General features: G+C 38.9%; 1 protein-coding gene across 1 annotated transcript in view; it reads right to left on the minus strand.

Moving 5' to 3' along the window:
* PDE11A (phosphodiesterase 11A) overlaps positions 1–20,164 on the minus strand; it is a 461,319-nt gene that overhangs the window by 406,452 nt on the left and 34,703 nt on the right. The window lies entirely within an intron of this gene.

Raw genomic sequence — 20,164 nt, forward strand, 5'->3', positions numbered from 1 at the left:
GTCAGTCACAAGGATAGTGCCCTAACTTTTCAGCCCCTGAAAGTTCTTTTTTTTTTTTAACGTTTAAAAAGTTTATTATTTTTTTTATTGAATCACTATGAGATACCAGTTACAAGTTGCTCATGATTGGGTTTCATCATACACTATTTTAACAGTTGTCCCTTCACCAGTTTACATTTCCCTCCAGCAATATCCCCAGTCTCTGAAATTTGTTTAAAAGTCTACTTTTCACACTGCTTTGAGAGTGAAAATTCAATATATATATATACATATATATATGGAAAATATTTAAATAAGTAACTTAAGCTTCTACATTTTTATTTTTTTATTTTTTTTATTTATTTATTTATTTTGCTTTTTGGGTCACACCCAGCAGTGCTCAGGGGTTTCTCCTGGCTCTGCACTCAGGAGTTACTCCTTGCGATGCTTGGGGGACCATATAGGATGCCGGGGATTGAATACGGGTCAGCCGCGTGCATGGCAAACACCCGACCCGCTGTACTATGGCTCCGGCCCCCGCTTCTACATTTTTAATAAGATCTGTTGTAGTAATTTTATTTCTAGGAATCTTTAAGAGAAAATTGAAAATACTAAATATTCAACAAGAAATTGGTGCCAGAGCAATTATGTAGTGAGTAGGGATTTGTTTGCCTTGCAAGCCCTAGATTAAATCCCCTACATTTCTTATGATCCCTTGAGCCCACCAGGAGTAATCCCTGAGCACAGAACCAGGAGTAAGCCCTGAGCACTGTCAGATGTAGTCATACTCCCCTCAAAAAAAAAAGAAAAGAAAAAAGAAATTGATTACAGGGGCCAGAGCGATAAGTACAGCAGGTAGGGTGTTTGCCTTGCTCACAGTTGACCCGGGTTCAATCCCCAACATTCCATATGGTCCCCCAAGCACTGCTAGGAATAATTTCTGAGTAATCCAGAAGCAATCCCTGAGCATCACTAGGTGTGACCCAAAAAGCAAAAAAAAAAAAAATGATTATTAGGCTGTGTCCACAAAAACAGTTTTAAAAAGTGTTACAGATTTTACAGACTGAACCAGAGTGAGAATCAAAGGGCTAGAGCACATACCTGATGTACTGACAGGCCCATATTTGATTTCCAACACCTCATGACCCCTTCAAGAACTGTTGAATGTAATCCTGGTTGTAGGATGACATTGGTTTATTCTTTCTCCCTTGCCACAAGGAGCTTAGGTTTATCAGGTTACACCCATCACAGTGCTCCCGAGTCACTCCCATTCCTTTGTTTATCTGTAACCACTTCTCTATGCTCTCTTCCTGAACCAGTTAATCAGCTTTTCCCCCTAATCAGACTCTGTTCATTTGTAAGGAACTTGTATTATAAGTAATATTGCCTTTCTCCTCTCCTTGTATCTTTTGAATAGTTTACTCTAAAGCAATGTCCTTTTTGTATAGACACAGGAAGACAGTTAACATTATGCTTTGTAACTTGGGATTTAATGATCTTCGAATATTATTCCTTCCCGGGCATCTGCTTTCTTGACTTAAGCCTCAGTTGCCCTTAGTTCCTAGCACCCCAAAAGCAGGGTTCCAACAAGGGACTGAATGGACCCAGGGCAAGCTGTGAGCTACTCTGGCATTGAAATGGGCCACGATTCTTAACTATAAGTTAAGAGTTTGATCCTGGACAAATACTTTCATGATCCAAAAGTAATGATGAGACTAGGACCCTACTAGAAATAGGAAAGACTAATCTGGCCTGAGCACTGTAGTTGAGATGATCCCAGGAGAGCAATTCTATAAGCTTAATGTATCTCTTACTGTGTCCATGTAAAATGATTAACATTATGAATGATTATATGTTAGTTGGACAAGGAGAGGAGAAACACACCCATGGGATTCGGCTCTAGGGTGGATTGCCCTGCTGAGAGAGTATCTGTCCTAGAAGCATCCCCTGAGGGAAAGAACTTTACCCCTATTGATTGTGTCCACACCTATGTGTAAGCCCCAACCCCTCAGGTTTTGGCATTTAACTAAGTGGTAAGAGGGGGCTGGGTGATCTGGATCCAGATCCAGAGCCAGCAGGAGGAGAATGAAGGGAGATAGAGGAGAATGAAGTAGCATGGGGGAGGGAGAAGCAGAGAGACAGGAGTGAGAGAGACAGGAGTGAATGGAGATGAGATTGGAATAAACTGCAACTGAGACCAACCAGCCTGACCTTCATTTTCCTTCCTTTGCCTGCCCATCACCATTGACTTCCCTGGGGTGAGGGAAGCAGCCCAAAATTACCGAACGTGGGCAGCGGGGAGAGACAGAACACTGCTGCTACAGCCTTTTTGTGTTTACAGAAGTGGTAGACCTCCAGAACCACTAGATCGTACTAGTGTTGCATGACTAGAACTCACACATTACTGTAACATGAGAAAATTACATGAAAAACAGGTCATTATTAGTAACCATTAGCTCAGATAGTGATGTTATCATCCATGACAGCACTACAGCTTCAAAAGTGCTCTCAAAAAATGATAAGCACCATAAAGCCATTTAGTTGCCTGTAAAACAAATAAGCAAGGTACTCCAAATGAAAGCTGTCAAAATGGAGGTGAGGAAATTGTCAAAAATAATATATGTGTGTGTGTGTGTGTGTGTGTGTGTATGAAAGGTAATATAACACTCTAGCAACATGAAACAACAAACTAAATTTCACTTTTTTTTCTTTTTGGGTCACACCTGGCCATTCTCAGGGGTTACTCCTGGCTCTGCACTCAGGAATACTCCTGGTGGTGCTCAGGACACCATATGGGATGCCAGGGATCAAACACAGGTTGGCCACGTCCAAGACAAGTGCCCTACCCGCTGTAATACCCACTCCAGCCCCTCAAATTACTTTTTAAGTCTTCACTTTGGTTATAAAACTCCATTCATAGCAGTAAGTCCAAGTTATTTTCAAAAGAAATTTTCTATTTTCCAAATATTACAGAGAACAAAGAATAACAAAATTATCAGATATTATATTTGAACAATGCTCTCATATGTGAAATGGATAGATTTTTTCAACTACCTCAAACTTCGATACTCCCCACACATAAAAGCTTCTCTCACCCAGAAAATCTCAGGCATGGTCCAGCAGGAAGAAGACACGGAAACAGCAAGTTCCTAGTCCCTAGAGACCTCCCACTAGCTCCCTGAGCTGGCTGGTTTCACATATTCTCACCCTACAGTGAGTACCCCTGAAATCTTGCCTTGCATCCCCAACACAGGCTCTTCACATTTAATGGCAGTTGGCCACAAGAAAAGCAGCAGCCTGCAGAACATTTGGACTTCATGCAGAATTTATGTGACAATACGCTCCATAAAACAATGGGGACATGGATTTCCTGGCTTTCAATTTGAGAAAAAGAGTGATATGCACCAAACTATAGAGACCCATTTGTGTTAGGTCTTTCAAAGAATAGATCCCAAGAGCAAAATTCACTTGTAATCAAAATAACACAAGAGTAAACTCACTGCTCAGAATGTTTAACAAAACAAAAAATCTGATTTTTAAGAAATGGTTCTATGTCTAGCTTTCTAGAGAGACACACTGGAGAACTGAGACTGCATGATTTATTTGCATGGACTTTTGAGGGGTCTTTTGGAGGGGGGCTTTCCTAAGCATGCTCATCAGGGTCTGGTGTCATTCCAAACAATTCTCAACCAATCTAGCCATAAGGCTGAATATTAGTGTTTCAGGCACACTGGTAATATAAAATGTGGAAAACATTGTCTGAGACCTAAACCAGCCGAGAGCCATGAAGGCCTTTGAGAGACAGAACCTGTCTGAAGGACTCAGTCAGAAAACCTTTAAAAACCTACAGAATTCCAGATCCAGAGCTTGGCTGGAGGCGCTGAGAAGAAAGATCCATCTCTGGAACAAAGGCCAAGCTAAGAATATCAAAGAAGACCATCAACAGCTTCAAACTCTCCTCCTTAGCAACCACCTCTGGAAGAGACATAGAGTGCAGTTTAAGTTAATCATATATTATAATCTGACCAGAAAAGGAGCATGTTTGACAGTATTTCTGCCTGAGACATGTATTTCCTTTCTTACCTTACGGCTGGAGCAATAGCACAGCAGGTAGGGCATTTGCCTTGCACACGGCCAATCCGGGCTCCATTCCTCCATCCCTCTCAGAGAGCCTGGCAAGCTACCGAGAGTATCCTGCCCGCAAGGCAGAGCCTGGCAAGCTCCCCGTGGCATATTTGATCTGCCAAAAACAGTAACAAGTCTCACAATGGAGATGTTACTGGTGCCTGCTTGAGCAAACCGATGAGCAATGGGAGGACAGTGCTACAGTGCTATCTTATGGCACTTTTGCCCGCATATCCCCCTAAGATATGCGCTTCTTTAGCTCAGCACAGAAGAGAGAGAGAGAGAAATGCATAATCAGGGAGAACATGGGCTTCTGCAGAGTGGAAAAGGCAAAGTTTAAATCCAAGTAGACCTGCAGTGAGTTTTCAATATGGAGAACACAAACCATAAAGTCCACACCACAGGCTGGGAGGGATGTGGGCTACTTCATCTTACTTCACTATTCATTTTCTTCTGAAATTCTTTTCTGTTAGGGAAGGCAAAGAACCCAGAAATCCTGGGTAAGATTTAGGACTGAATTTCCTTTGCTGCACAAAACAGTTCCATGCTCCAGTCTATTTGTTCCATGGCTCTATAAGAAATTGGGTGTCAAGGATCATTTCTCATGCCAGGCAGTTTGAGAGCCACCTCTGGGATCTGATGAGACATAAGGTGCTCAGGGGCTGACCTTCATCAGTCCTAAATTTTCCAGCCACCTCCTGGGGTGACCAAGGTGGGCAGAATGGAAAGTTGTAGACTTCCCTCCTGAAGCTGTTTCCTCTCTTCTCACTTGACATAAGGGAACCCTACTTCTTCAGATGGTGTAAGGGAAAGTTCAAGGAGTGGAGATTGCAGTTCAAGGGGATTGGAAAAGAAAGGAGTTTATTGGCTAGAGCCAAGAGTTCAGGTCACCCTGGCAACTTTCACCCCTAAATAAGGATCCACACTGTTTTTATATCTTTGAGTGCAGAGGCAAACCAGCAAGCAAACAGGCTTTCACAAGTTTAAACTGCAGTTAAGCTGATGAGAGTACAAAGAACAAACGTTTTACAAAGAACTGACTGTTATATGTAACAGCCCAGCTATCTCGCTGTGGTAGTTTGAGCCTCTCTGTGCATGCAATCCATCACCACCTTTCTTCACAGCCCCCACTGCCCGTAAATTTCACCATTTTCTCTCCCACTGGGAGTTCACCTCTCCCACCTGCAACACTAAGAATGCCTTGAGCCTTGGCCTACGGATGCTTGGAAGTCTCTGGGGCCACATTCAGTGATGCTGAGGGGTGGGAAGCTTCCAGAACAACACCAAGTGGTGCTGGGGCTTCAGGGGTGTTATGGAAACAAGCCAGAGCCCTGTTCGCAAACTCACAACCCTGTGCCAGCTCCCCAGCTCCTGGAGCAACTTTTCTAATTTATTCCACCATAGATAGGGTAGGTATTCTGCATTTTGCCTTGTTCCAGGTATTTCCCTGGTCATCAAGCAGAACACACTGCTAGCATTTTTACAAACTGGATCAGAGTCTTGGCAGGGCATGCCCATTATTCATCCTATTTTTCAGGTTTGGGCTCTGCTGCTTAGAATGAATGGACCTATCAACTACACGCACTCTCTCTGAAGCTACAGGGTCAGGAACTATTTAATACATCTCAATTCACTTCTGAGTTGTTTCAACGGAATGAACATTCAGTTTAACCAACGCTAATTCTTCCCTGATCGTCCAAGATATAACAACAGAAGCAAAAACAAAACAAAACAAAACAAAAACAAAAAACAAAAAACCAACAACCCTGGGCTGTCCTAATATATAACTCTCGTATATATATCCTTATATTTGTTAATAATAAATTTCCTATAGCTATGGAGACTCAAATGTAAAAATTTATAATTTCCCAGTCCTTCTTAAAGAGAGGTTTTCTATGGGCATGGTTTAGGTATAGCTTTCCCCCCATAATCCTCTCAGCAAAACGCTATTATACAAGAACTTCTAATACATATGGCCACAAGACAGTCAACAAAGCACATTGCAAATTTAATGGTCAAGATGACAAAGAACATTCATGAAAGTTGACTGAAAACTAGGGCATCAAGGTAGGCAATTTGAAATAACCATTTTAACTGATATCATGCCAAACATAATAATTTTAAGTCAATATACTTCAGAAGTAATTTTTAAATATTTCTCATGTTTAAAAAAATTTAATTTTACTGGATTTCTGAACAACCATCAACCAAAAAACAAAATGGAAATTTTCAAACATGGCTATACAGATATTATATACCAAATTGTTAAAGTCAATGTTAAAGGTTTAGCCTTGGGACCAGGGAGATATCTCAGAGGACAGAAATGCATGCCTTGAATGTTCAAGAACTCAAGTTTGAGGCCTAGTACCATATGGACCAAAGCACCTCTAGGGTCAACCATTGAATTACATAATTCAATTGACTGAGTATGACTGGGTGTTCACCTTGAATTACTGACAATTGCTTGGGATCCTTTCCATCCCCCAAAAACACTTTTAAAAAGAAGTTTAGTCCTAAATTCATTTTTTTTTGCTTTTTAGGTCACACCTGGCTATGCACGGAGTTACTCCTGGCTCTGCACTCAGGAGTTACTCCTGGCGGTGCTCAGGGGACCATATGGGATGCTGGGAATCGAACCTGGGTTGGCAGCGTGCAAGGCAAAAGCCCTACCCGCTGTGCTATCTCTCCAGCCCCCTAAATTCATTTTTGTTGTTCTTTAATTTTGCTCTTTAGGCCATAATCAGTGGGTCTGTGCTCAGGGATCATTCTTGCAGGGTTCAGGGGACTATATGGGATCCAGAGGAAAAAACCTGGATCAGTCGTGTGCAAGACAAATGCCCTACCTATTGTATTATCTCTCTGGTCCGTCAATCCTAAATTCTTATACTAGCAAAGAAAAAACTCTACTTAATAAAGTGGTCATCAACTATAAGTGGGGAAAAGGGCAAAATAAACTCAAGAAGTTGAGAGAAAATAAGAATTAAAGTTAATGAAAAGGAAATATATATATTGAAAACTATGAAAAAAATTAAAATATGATAAAATATGTAAACATCTACAGAAAATATTAAAGAGTAAAAGATAAATCAAAACAAGACTAAGGGGAGATCGCACAGATTTTGTGAACAAATTAGTGCCTATAAATTGGGAAATTTAGATTATTTACATGTAATTTAACAAAACGCTATTTTTATCTTTTTTTATTTTTTAATTTTTTAAAATTTTTAAATGAATCTTGTGAGGCACAGTTACAGACTTACAAACTTTCATGCTTACGTTTCAGTCATACAATGATCGAATACCCATTCTCCACCACCTCCTACCACCCCCACCCCTCCCCGCCTCTGTGGCAGGGCATTCCCTTTTGCGCTCTCTCTCTCTCTCTCTCTCTCTCTCTCTCTCTCTCTCTCTCTCTCTCTCTTCTCTCTCTTTCTCTCTCTCTATCCTTTTGGATATTGTGGTTTGCAGTATAGGTATTGAGTGGTCATCATGTTCGGTATATAGTCTACTTTCAGCTCGTATCTCCCATCCCAAGCTGGCCCTCCAAGCAACCTTTACGTGGTGGTTTCTTCTCTATCTGAGCTGCCTTTTTCCCCAGCATGTGAGGAAGGCCGGCTTTCAAGCCATGGAGCAATCCTCCTGGTACAGATCTCTACTATTCTTGGGTGTAAATCTCGCATTCTGTTACTTTATATTCCATAAATGCGTGCAATCTTTCTATGTCTCTCCCTCTCTTTCTAACTCATTTCACTTAACATGATGCTCTCCATGTCGATCCACTTATATGCAAATTTCATGACTTCATCCTTTCTAACAGCTGCATAGTACTTCATTGTGTAGTTGTACCAAAGTTTCTTTAACCAGTCATTTGTTCTTGAGCACTCAGGTTTTTTTCCAGATTCTGGTTATTGCAAACAGTGCTGTAATGAATATACAAGTGCAGATGTCATTTCTATTATACTTTTTTTGCATCTCCGGGATGTATTCCCAGAAGTGGTATTGCTGAGTAAAATGGGAGCTCAATTTCTAATTTTTTGAGAAGGGTCCATACGGCTTTCTAAAAGGGTTGTACCAGTTGGCATTCAGAACAGCTGTGAAGGAAGATCCCTTTCTCCCCACATCCTCACCAACACCGGTTGCTTACAAAATGCTATTTTTAAAGTCCTCAAAAGCTTTTTCAAAAAATTGTACCAAAGTTTAAAATAGTACCACTAAACACACATACAAGGTAATCTATGAGATGTCAAAATACAAAAATGTACACCATAAACTTTTTTAAAAGACACAAAACAAAAATTTTAATATCATGAGAGAAAAATAGAAAATCACATAAAGAAATAAACTATATGGCTGTGGATATGTTAGATTTTGGGTGGCTGGAGTAGTGGATAAGCATTCCTCCTGGTACACATCTCTACTATTCTTGGGATGTAGAGATGTCAACCTCTAGGTTTCCTACGCAATACCACATATGGTCCCCTGAACACCCCAAGGAGTTATCCCTGAGTGCAGAGCCATAAGTAAACCATAAGTACAACCAGATGTAGCCAAAAATTAAAAGAAATTAGACTTTTGGTAGGAATTATAATGTACCATAGATAGGTGGTGATGTATAATGCTGTAAAACTAAAATCTACACACAATGTCATAAACATACACAGAGAGACATTTAACCCATACATTTAATCCATATTAATTTCTAGAAAATTCTGACAAGACTTCATTTGGAAATTCTTTTTGTTTTATTTTGCTTTTGGGTCACACCACAGTGTTGGTGTGTCAGATGAAAGTTTTACTCACTGCTCTTTCTCCAGCAAGTGGAAATCTAACCTTACCCAAACTATTCCATTCAATAGAAAAGTATTCATTTGTGATATGACTTTGCCTTTATAACCATACCTGTACTTATTATAAGGAAAAAAATCTATAGGTTAATCTTATTCAAAGAATAACTATAAATACAGAAAAACTAAATATAAACTTTTTATAAGACAAATAAAATAACATATTAAAAGGAGTAATTTATTGCCCTTTATTATTATCCAAGTTGATGTTTTCTAAAATTCTAGGTTGGTTTATTATTCCAAAATCATTCAAAGTAACTCACCATATAATTGTACCCTTAATTGAGACAAAAAAATGGATAAAATTCTATATCCATTTGCAATTTAAAAATAGCAGCAATAACCTCTTTAGCAAACTGGGAAGAGAAATGCACTTTCTTAACAAAAAAATTATCACCCAAATATCAAAATGCTGCCCAACTTCATAATTTTTGGATAAACATGGAGCCTTCAAGGGACATAAAAGGAATATAATTCACAGAGTTAATAAAAAATGGAGCATTTCAATCCACAGAAAGACAATAACTACATTATTTTGCTGTCAGACTTTCACAGACACTTAATGGCAAATAAAAAAGTCAATGCTTAATATATTTAGAAAATAAGGCATTGAAATATTAGGAATGGGTCAACTTTTACAAAAATACATGAGCTCTTATGACAGTGCTCATCGGAAATAGAAAAGTGAGTGCTACGAAGATTTTGTAAACAAGATAGCTTCAGAAATATCTCTCTCCCATAGAAAAAAGTAATATAATAACTGCTCTTCTGTTCATCTTCCTGGAATAAAAAAGCTACTTATTAGATATTCTTGCCTTGAGGTTTTCCTTTTTATTATTTGTGTATTTTTAAATATATTGGCTCCATCATTTGCAAACACTTTTTTCTCTCTTTCCCAACATACTTTCTTACATATTTTTAGAAAGAAATTGATAAAAAAAATCCCTTCAAGCCAAAGTTTAAAATATCACCCTTTATCATCATTAACTTGCTCATACTCACATATACTCAGATATGCTTTTTAATGTATATTGTCATACGTGAGTAGTATACATAATTTTGTGGGGTGGGGGGGTCACACCCGGCGATGCCTAGGAGTTACTCCTGGCTTTGCACTCAGGAATTACTCCTGGCGATGCTTGAGGGACCATATGGGATGCTGGGGATTGAACCTGGGTCGGCTGTGCAAGGTAAACGCCCTACTCGCTGTACGATCACTCCATCCCCAAGAAGTATACATAATTTTGAAAAAAGTTTCATAATAATGTGCAGTGTTTTAAGTGTGTTGCTTCATTTATAATTTGGGTAAGTAATGCTGATGGCATCACCATATTCTAATTGTTTTTAAAGTATGATTGGTTGACTTTTAATGATCAGGGAAATACAAGTTAAAATCACAAGATACAACTTGATAAACCAAATTGGGCAGAATGGGTTGGACTAAAACTGTGACAGTAGCAAATATTGGCATGTATACAGAGCCACAGAAACCAACAGACTTTGCTAGAGGGAGTGTAAATTGGCACAGCCACCTTGAAAAGATTTGTCGTTAAGTGGCACATTTCACTTGTGCAGAAACTATGACTTAAGTACTATATTTCTTATTTGAATGCCAAAGAAACTCTTACACAAGTATATTAGATTCCAAACTCTGCTGTAACAAGTAACATAAGTATAGTGACTTACAACAAAATGAATGTGGGAATGTGACTCAAAAGGTAGAGAGAGTACAGTCCTTGGATTCAATTCCCACTTGAATGAATTAACAGACAGAAATGCTAAAATTAAGGTTGACAGAAATGTGGTTCTCTAAAAATTCTAGGGGAGAACCCATTTCCATACATTTTCTGGTTCCTATGGGGCCTTTCTGCAATCCTTGATTCACAATTCAATCCATCCCAAGCAGCAAAACATCTTCTGGTGTGTTTCTGTAATTCTGCTTTCTTTTAATAAGGACTACTGCATTGGACAAACTCATAATAATTCAGGACTATCTCCTCCATACCAGGATCCCCAGTACTTGAGCAAAATTTTACCTACAAAGTGGTGACCTGGATTATTAGAGATAACTATTTAAATTATTTTACCTCACTGCTTAAAAAATTCCTCTCTGGGACTGTTAAATAGTTGTAATCTACCACAAATGTGTGTGTGGGGGGGGGAAGGGAGACAAAGGGTAATAAGATGGAGACAGGATCAGTATGATAATAATAGTTGGAAGTGATTATTCTGGACAAGAACTGAGTGTTGAAAGTAGGTAACATGATATACATGACAACCTTTCAGTATCTGTATTGCAAACCACAATGCCAAAGGGAGAGGAGAGAGAGAGAAAGAGAGAGAGAAGCCTTCCAGGCTAGGGACAGGAGGGAAATTGGGGACATTGATACTGGGAAACATACAGGAAGGGTGATGGGTGTTGGAACACTGTGACTGAAACCCAAATATGAGCAGCTTTGTAAAAGATTATCTCACAGTAATTCAATTTTTTTAAAAAATACTTTTAAAAATCCTCTTTTTAATATAAAGCAAAATATTCACAAGTTCTGAGGATTTGGGTGCAGACATCTTCAGACAATAGTACCACACAAGTAAATCAGGAGGCATGCATGATGTGTGTGTAATATTAATATATCACTGTCACTGTCACTGTCCTCCCGTTGTTCATCAATTTGCTCAAGCGGGCCCAGTAACATTGTGAGACTTGTTACTGTGTTTGGCATATTGAATCCGTCACGGGTAGCTTGCCAGGCTTTGCTGGGAGGGCGAGATACTCTCGGTAGCTTGCTGGGCTCTCCGAGAGGGGCGAAGGAATCGAACTCGGGTCGGCCATGTTGGCTGCATGCAAGGCAAATGCCCTACCCGCTGTGCTATGGCTCCAGCCCAATACTATATAAAAGTAAAAATGAAAAAAAGTAGAAATAATTCCAAAATCATTTTTGAATAAAAATTATTGCAAAACAGAGCATTGTTATGCATTTCAACATGAATTAACCCCAAAAACATAATATTAGGCATAAAAGGGAAGAAAAATAGAATTCACAGAATTATTCCACATATACAAAAATCTAGAGAAAATAAAATTGTACACAGATAGGTTCTAAAGTCATAAAGCAAACAAAAAAGCAATAGAGTAATCACACAAGACTCGGGAGGGTGAAACAGGTATGGGGCTTGGGAAGGAATATAATTGTGAAGAGGTAAAAGAAGACTTCAGGAGTGATGGAAGTGATACATGTTTTAACTTAATGTAATGGAAGGATATGAATATTCTTTATGCTGTATATATTTTATTCTCTGAATACATTTCACAGTTTTTTAAAAATACAATGAAAAAGGAAGTTCCAGATATTGGTACAAACACTATGTTCAGCATATACTTAGTTTCCTAGATGTTAGAATACTTTAATTAGCAGAGTTCTAAGGGGTATGCTTTCAATGCATTCAACACAGTAAATACTCAGCTATCTCTTACTGTGTTAATGGAAACACTGCTACTAAACTGCTGAATTAAAAATTGGCTCCCATAGAATCACTGATACTAAAATTGAATGTCTCTTCAGAGGCCCCAATTTGCTGTTTTTTCTTTTACTTCCTTGGCACTACAATGCATTATAGGTAATCTACTAAATAGATTTTCTGACCTGCACTCAAAGCATTTCTACATTGTCATGTCCAACTGTTGTGATTTTGATACTATCATCTTGCATGTAAATTTAATAACCTAATCAATAAATATAGATTGAGAGTAATGAACAATCAAATTAAAAAGACAACTACCATGTCAGCTTTCTAAAGTGATATTGTCATTAGCTGGATGTAACCTCCAATGAGCTATTTTCATACACAATCTTCTTCAAAAGTGATTATAATTCTAATATTTTCATAACACTTTGCATGACAAAAGTCAAGGTATTTAATCCATTTTTGATGTGCAATCTATCTAGCTCCACACATGTCTGGTTTCCTCTTATCTAAGAAAAGATAGTATTTCAAGTATTTTTTTCCTTATGATACAATACAGTTAGCTGAACCTGACTGTCAATTAAAGGACTATTTTTAACATAACTTTCCCAGAAGACTGATCTTCTGTCTGCCAAAACTTTTAGATGATCACACAAAAACAATTTTCAAACTAAGAGGATTTTGCACTAACTTCAAAAAATTTAAAGAAACTATGTAAATTTTACTGCTCACATTTTCTGTTGAAGAGTCTAAGTAATGAGCTTGATTTTTGTGTGTAAGGAAAGGGAACAACTACCAAGTGTGGCTTCACATAGCATAGAAATAGTTTCCCCATAATAATCCTAATGATGCATATAATTAAATAGTATATCAGTTTTATATTTTTATCTATTTTACAATGCAGAAATTCTACGCAGGGATAGGTGGCTAATCCAACTTTAAAACTCTTATGCACACTGAGGATATTACGAGTAGGTAATCAGTTTTATACAACATGTCACTCATTTTCTGCCCCATGAGACATAGCATATAATTTTTTCAGTTATATTCAGAACAGCAAATTGATTTTAAAATCCCACAAATATATAAGATATTGTAGAATATGGTAGCACTGAGGCTCTAAAGTTATGTTGTATGGAAGTTTTATTTTTTGTCTGTTTTTGTTTTGGGGACATATCTGGCAATGCTCAGGGCTTACTCTTGGCTTTGCACTCAGGAATTACTCCTGGTGGTGCTCAGAGGCCATATGTGAAGCAGGGGATTGAATCGGGATTGGCTGTGTGCAAGGCCAATTTGCCCTACCGACTATACTATTGCTCCAGCTCAGGAAGTTTTATTTTATTTGCTTTTTGGGTCACACCTGGCGATGCTCAGGGGTTACTCCTGGCTTTGCACTCAGGAATCACTCCTGGCAGTGCTCAAGGGAACATATGGGATGCTGGGAATCGAACCCGGGTTGGCCGCATGCAAGGCAATGCCCTACCCCCTGTGCTATCACTCCACCCCGAGGAAGTTTTATTTTAAATGAAATACAATTTGGAGACTGAGAAACTGTACCCTGAGTAAAGGCGCTTACCTTGTGTGCAACCAAACCAGGGTCAATCACCAGAATCACATATGGTCCCCTGGTCATGATCAGGAGTGATCACTGAGTGCAGAGCTAGGAGTAAGCCCTAAGCATCACCACAAAAAAACCACAAAATATTAATAATAATCAAAATTAAATTGAAAAAAATAAATTTTCTGTAAGGAGCACTCCCAAGCAGATATTCAGCGGCTGGGGCAGAGTGATTCCTGGATTGACTCTTTGGGTCTAATACACTAGTGTTGAAGAAGTTTCATCAATCACAAAGTACCTTAACAAATTTTACTTTTGTGTTATTAATGATATGTCTTTTGGACCTCATTATAACTCACCTTTGACAGGCAATAAGTAGTTAAGGAATGTATCCAAGGCCACAAGTAACAAATGACTTGTATTTAGTTATTAACAGAACACTGGTTGAGGGGCTGAAGAGAAAGGAAGTGGTTTAAGGCACTTGTCTCCTATAGAGTAACCCCTCAGCATGACTGAGTGTACCTCCAATCTCTAAAAAAAGCTGATTCATCTTTTTAAGTAATATAACAGACTGTACATTTGAATTGATATGCCTCATAGTCTAAATATTAATTATAAAAATTTGAAATTATTTTGGTCAGGAAAATATGTTTTTTGTTTTGTTTCTAACTTTAATCTGTTGATACCTTAATTAAGGACTTTAGCAGTCTGAGTGAAATGAGTGAAAAGAAGAGAGACAGACATAGAATGGCTGCAATTATCTGTGGGATATGATAAAATGTAATATGAAACTAATACTCACAGAGAGTAGAAACAAGAGCCAGGAGGACTGGTTCATGGACGGAAGCTTGCCACAAGTGGAAGGGAAGGGGGAAGGCAGTTAGGATAGAGAAGGGACCACTATAACAATGATAGTTGAAAATGATCACTCTGGACAAGAACTGAGTGCTGAAAGGAGATAAAGGGATATACATGATAACCTGTTAGTACCTGTTTTACAAACCATAATTTTGAAGGAAGGAGAGACAGAAAGAGAGAGAAAAAAGAAAAATGCCTGCCTTAGAGGTAGGCAGAGGCAGGTGTGGGGGATGTGGGTCACGGTGAAAGAGAAACTATGGACATTGGTGGTGGGAAATGGACACTGGTGAAAGGATGGGTATTGGAACATAATATGACTGAAACCCAATCATGAACAACTTTGTAGCTGTGTATCTCAGGCTGAATCAATAAAAAAAATTTTTAAAAATTTAAAAAGTTTTCAAAGGAACTTAGCAGTCATCAGTATTTACTCTAATAGTGGAACATAAATGGAATCTGCCTTGTCTCATTTGGCTTGTCATTTCTAACCTTCCATCTGAGGGGTCCTTAGCATTTGGCATAATCTTTTAAAATTGACCAAGTGCTTGAAATAGGATCATGACAGCTTGTACCTTTCCTAGTCAAAAGATTCCTTAAATTCAACCTGGATCAAAGCAAATGAGAAATAATTATGATAATCCATATTTTTAAAATAACTGACTTAAAGTTCTACTGGTACAGTATTGACTGAGATTGTGAGAAGAAATTATTATATTAAAATTCTCTCCTCTGAGATGGTACTAAAAAATCAGTACATCTTGGATTGTAGACCAAGATTTCTTTATTAATTTCCAAGGAAAGAGAAGTATTTTGAGATAATAAGATAGGAGGATTAAGCTACATTCTTGTCTCCTCCAACAATTTAGATGTTAGGATTCCAGATTTAGATTAATGATCAGTATAATAAATGCATTGGTTAAGGACAGAGATGATAGGGGCTGGAGCGATAGCACAGCTGGTAGGGTATTTGCCTTGCACACAGCCGACCCGGGTTCAATTCCCAGCATCCCATTCCCATATGGTTCCCCGAGCACTGCCAGGAGTAATTTCTGAGTGCAGAGCCAGGAGTAACCCCTGTGCATCACCGGGTGTGCCCCCAAAAAAAAGTAAAAAAAAAAGGATAGAGATGATTATTATATGCTGATATGAAGTCAAAATATAGAAGGTGAAAAATGGGTAACAACATCTTAAAAGAAGGCCAGATCAGAGAGCTGAGAAAAGCAAGACCCATGGACACAGTACAGTGGGTAAGGCACTTACATTGGACACAGATGACCATGGTTTGATTCCTGGCATCTCATATTGTTCCCCCAAGGCGGCCAAGAGTGATCACTGGGCTCCATGCCAGGAGTAAGCCCTGATCACAGCAGTTTGTGACCCCAAAACTAAAAGCAAAACAAAACAAGCTGGGAAACGCATTCCCAAAAGTCAGAGACTAACAAGAATGGTACAATCTTTGAAATCTGTTTCAAACAGTAAGACTGAACAGAGCATTATGGGAATCAGAGAATGGTGAGAAGCAACACCCGAAACAATTTCCTGTGATGGGGGAGAGAGACTCTGAGACTATAAAATCCCGCTCCCGGACGAGAACAGTGCAGTCTTCTGCCCCCGTGCCTGGCTGTTCCTCGCCGGAGCCCCCTTGGAGGGGAGCAGGTTGAGCTTTCCTCCCCGCCCCGACCAGGACTCCGGCAGCCGAAGACCTCCAGGACCAGCCACCACCATGCTGAGACCACTCTCCGCACACCTGAAGGTACTGGCAGAGGGACAAATCCACACGGGTTCCGGGGCCGAGATCTCCCAGCCTACTCGGATTGGAGTCGAGCATCCTCCACCCAGATCCTCCAAATTCCAGCAGGCGGGGGTCACACCCACCACCTGGCCCCCTGGCGCCATGTAATCCCATCAACGGCCAAGACTCTGAGACTATAAAATCCAGCTCCCGGACGAGAACAGTGCAGTCTTCTGCCCCCGTGCCTGGCTGTTCCTCGCCGGAGCCCCCTTGGAGGGGAGCGGGTTGAGCTTTCCTCCCCGGCCGCACGACATCTTATCAGGACATCTTTTTATGACATCTTATTATGTCATTCCTACTTTGGACAAACCTGCAGGCTATCAAATGTAGCCTGCCCACAGGGCAGAGTCTGGCAAACTCCCCGTGGCATACCAAATATGCCAAATACCAGTAACAATGATGGTTCTCATTCTCCTAAAGAGCCTTGAATATAATCTCTGGGCTAGGATGAAAGAGACATTACTGGGGCCTGCTCGAGGCAATCGGGGGAGAGAGGGGGCTACTGACCCCTGTGTGTCTAGTGATGAGACTCATTTAATACAATAAAGAGTCCTTTTCTTTTCTCAGTATAAAGATTAGTTATAAATCAACATATAGTCTAACCAATATATACATAATATACACAATAATATGTTTACCTAATTATATAATAATATTGTCATAAAGACAATTTCTTATTGCAGTTCACGCATTGTGGATTATACTATTGCAGTCTTGCCTAACTGGTGTTATTTGGTACACATTTATCAAAAACGAATCCAAGGACTTGTTGATAATAACAAAGCGATTATCAAGAATACATAATAAATATCAAGGATTCCTCAGCAAATTTCTCCTCTGGGCCTCCCTTCCTTCACACTAACTTTCAGCTAATCAAATTCCAAGTGCTCAGTATATATACATATATTTATCCAGAGAAGACAGGTCAGGAGCCTCAGACACAGAATTTGTGTTGTAAAGAACAAGAATGCAATCTGGCTTTGCAGCAGCAGACAGTTCATGACTTTGGCTTTCAATCTTGGACTCTAAGTCAGTAGATAAGCATACATCAGACAAATGTCATGCCTATTACTTCAACATCAAATGTGGTGGGTAAAAGAGAACTTTAGAAAAGTATTAAGTGAGACATGTAGCTTAAATTATAAAGGAATTATGAAGCAGATAATAAAAGCTCTGTCTGCCATTTGCCGAGAATTTTCTGTGGTTTCTATGTAAGATGTTTTATGTAAAACAAATAACACAGTGGGTAGGGCATTTGCCTTGCACACAGCCAACATGGCCGACCTGAGTTCAGTTCCTCCGCCCCTCTTGGAGAGCCTGGGAAGCTACCGAGAGTATTTCACCTGCATGGCAAAGCCTGGCAAGCTACTCATGACGTATTTGATATGCCAAACACAGTAACAACAAAGTCTCATACTGGAGACGTTACTGGGCCCGCTTGAGAAAATCAACGAACAATGGGAGGACAGTGACAGTAAGTAATGTGAGATTACTCCCTTTTTATTACTGCTGTGGTTGGGGGGGGGGGGGGTCACATATGGCTTTGATCAGGGCTTACTCCTGGCTCTGTGTCAGGGATCACTTTTGGCAGTGCTTAGGGGATTGTATTTAGTGCTGGGGATAGAACCTGGGCCAATTAAATTGAAGGCAAGCAATTTATGCCATGTTCTATTTCCATGCCCTCATCATGCTCCATATAATCATGAAGAACACAGTTGGTCAAAAGTAGGTATGTAACTTACCTAAGTGACTCACAATAACCAGAGAAGGTGCCAACTAAGAAATGCTTTGAGTCTGAAGTTTCACCACAATACATTACTTTGAAGACTTGGCCATTTGAACTCAGATTCACTGACCCCTTACTATTGTTAAATGCATCTCCAAGACTAGAAAAACCTGTCGGAAGTAGTTGACAGTAAAAACTGTAGCTTATATTTAATTTGATGCACTGAGAAGAATAAGTAGTTAATACTGCTTGTTATCGTTCTTGTTGGCTAATTCAACACAGTTCAACAGTATAGTTCCCACCTTCTCTGTATGTGAATAAACATTAGTTAGTAAAGCTGGCTTCTAAAGAAAGGAAACTCAGAAAAAAATAAGTATACTCCCCAAAAGCTTAAAGTTCTTACTTCATGAAGAGTAAGTACATCATAAATTACAATTATCTTTTCCCAGGGACTGCCCATTTTATAGAAATGTCAAGATGACTGGAAAGTGTGAAAGTGAGAATGATGATTTTTTACTTATATTTCCAAAAATATAAAACTGATATGGAAGTATATGATATGATTTCCTGTAGTTAAGCCACTCATGAATGTGGGTGTGTAGTACATTATTGGAGAGTATGAGAATAATGAATTTTATTCCAGACCTCCTGCATTTATTGCCCTTACTTTTTAGTTCCAAAACCAATTCTTCTACTTTTTAGCTCCAAAACTCTGGACCACTTAACTTCCCTAAGCTTTAGCTTCTTCAGCTTCTCCATAGGGATAATTATCCTTACCATTCATAAGAACATGTGTGATAGTTCAGGCTGACATAGTATATAAATAAACCATTAATATAAGTACAATGTAAGTACATAGCTATACAAATATACCATTCCATTCAGAATCCAGAACCAAAATAACAATAGGAGCATTAGCTTCTTCATTTCCCAAATCATATTCCTGGGAGATTAGATTTACTTACTATCTTGAGCTCTATCAGAGTCCCTACACAATATTTCTGCGATGTTATCACTTGCCCTACTTATTATTTTTGATTGCTTCAGTCAATGTCTGTCCCCAACAATCAAAGTCATCACTAAGGCAAAAATGCCCTCAAAGGATTTCCTCTCTAGCCAAGTAGCAAAAAGCTATCAATCTAATAAATCACTGTTATAATTCTAACTTTGATGCCCTACATACAGTTCACCTATAGTTTCCAAAAAGTTTCACAGTAAAGAGAAATGTGCAGTATATTCTAGGATAATTTGTTTGGTTACATACTACAGAGCTCCAGGAATTTTCTCAGAAACAAATATACATCTCTTTATTTATAATGGAAATAAACAGTTATAAGATGTGCAGAGAATAACTTTGACTTTCTACCTTGAAAATTACCACTATCTCCAAAATATCATGAGAAATTGATTAGCAGTTTTCTCCAGTTTATTCCTAATGATGTGAATAGATATCTTCCGGCAGATTTTATGCTAACCAATTGGGATAGAAAATTAAAGATTTTCACTGGGGTCCTTAGGAAGGGAGGGAAGTACATTGGTGATATGTCTGGTGTTGGAATTATGCATATGAGAAGCCATTATTAACATTTACAGTATTTTAAACCACAGAATATCAATTTTAAAAAAGAGAAAAATTTAAGGTTTTCATTTTTTTAAGAACTAACCATGTCAGACACTCGAAACCCAGCTGGAAATACCAACTATGTACTCCATGTTAAATTGCTTCACAACTTTGTAAAAGGCATTGCTAAAAGATCTTTTGTTGAACAACTCATTATTCGTTATTTATCTACCACAACAGAGGCTGCAAGTCATGA

The sequence above is a fragment of the Sorex fumeus genome, unplaced genomic scaffold (assembly GCF_029834395.1).
Source record: "Sorex fumeus unplaced genomic scaffold, SorFum_2.1 ptg000009l, whole genome shotgun sequence".
NCBI classification, from domain to species: domain Eukaryota; kingdom Metazoa; phylum Chordata; class Mammalia; order Eulipotyphla; family Soricidae; genus Sorex; species Sorex fumeus.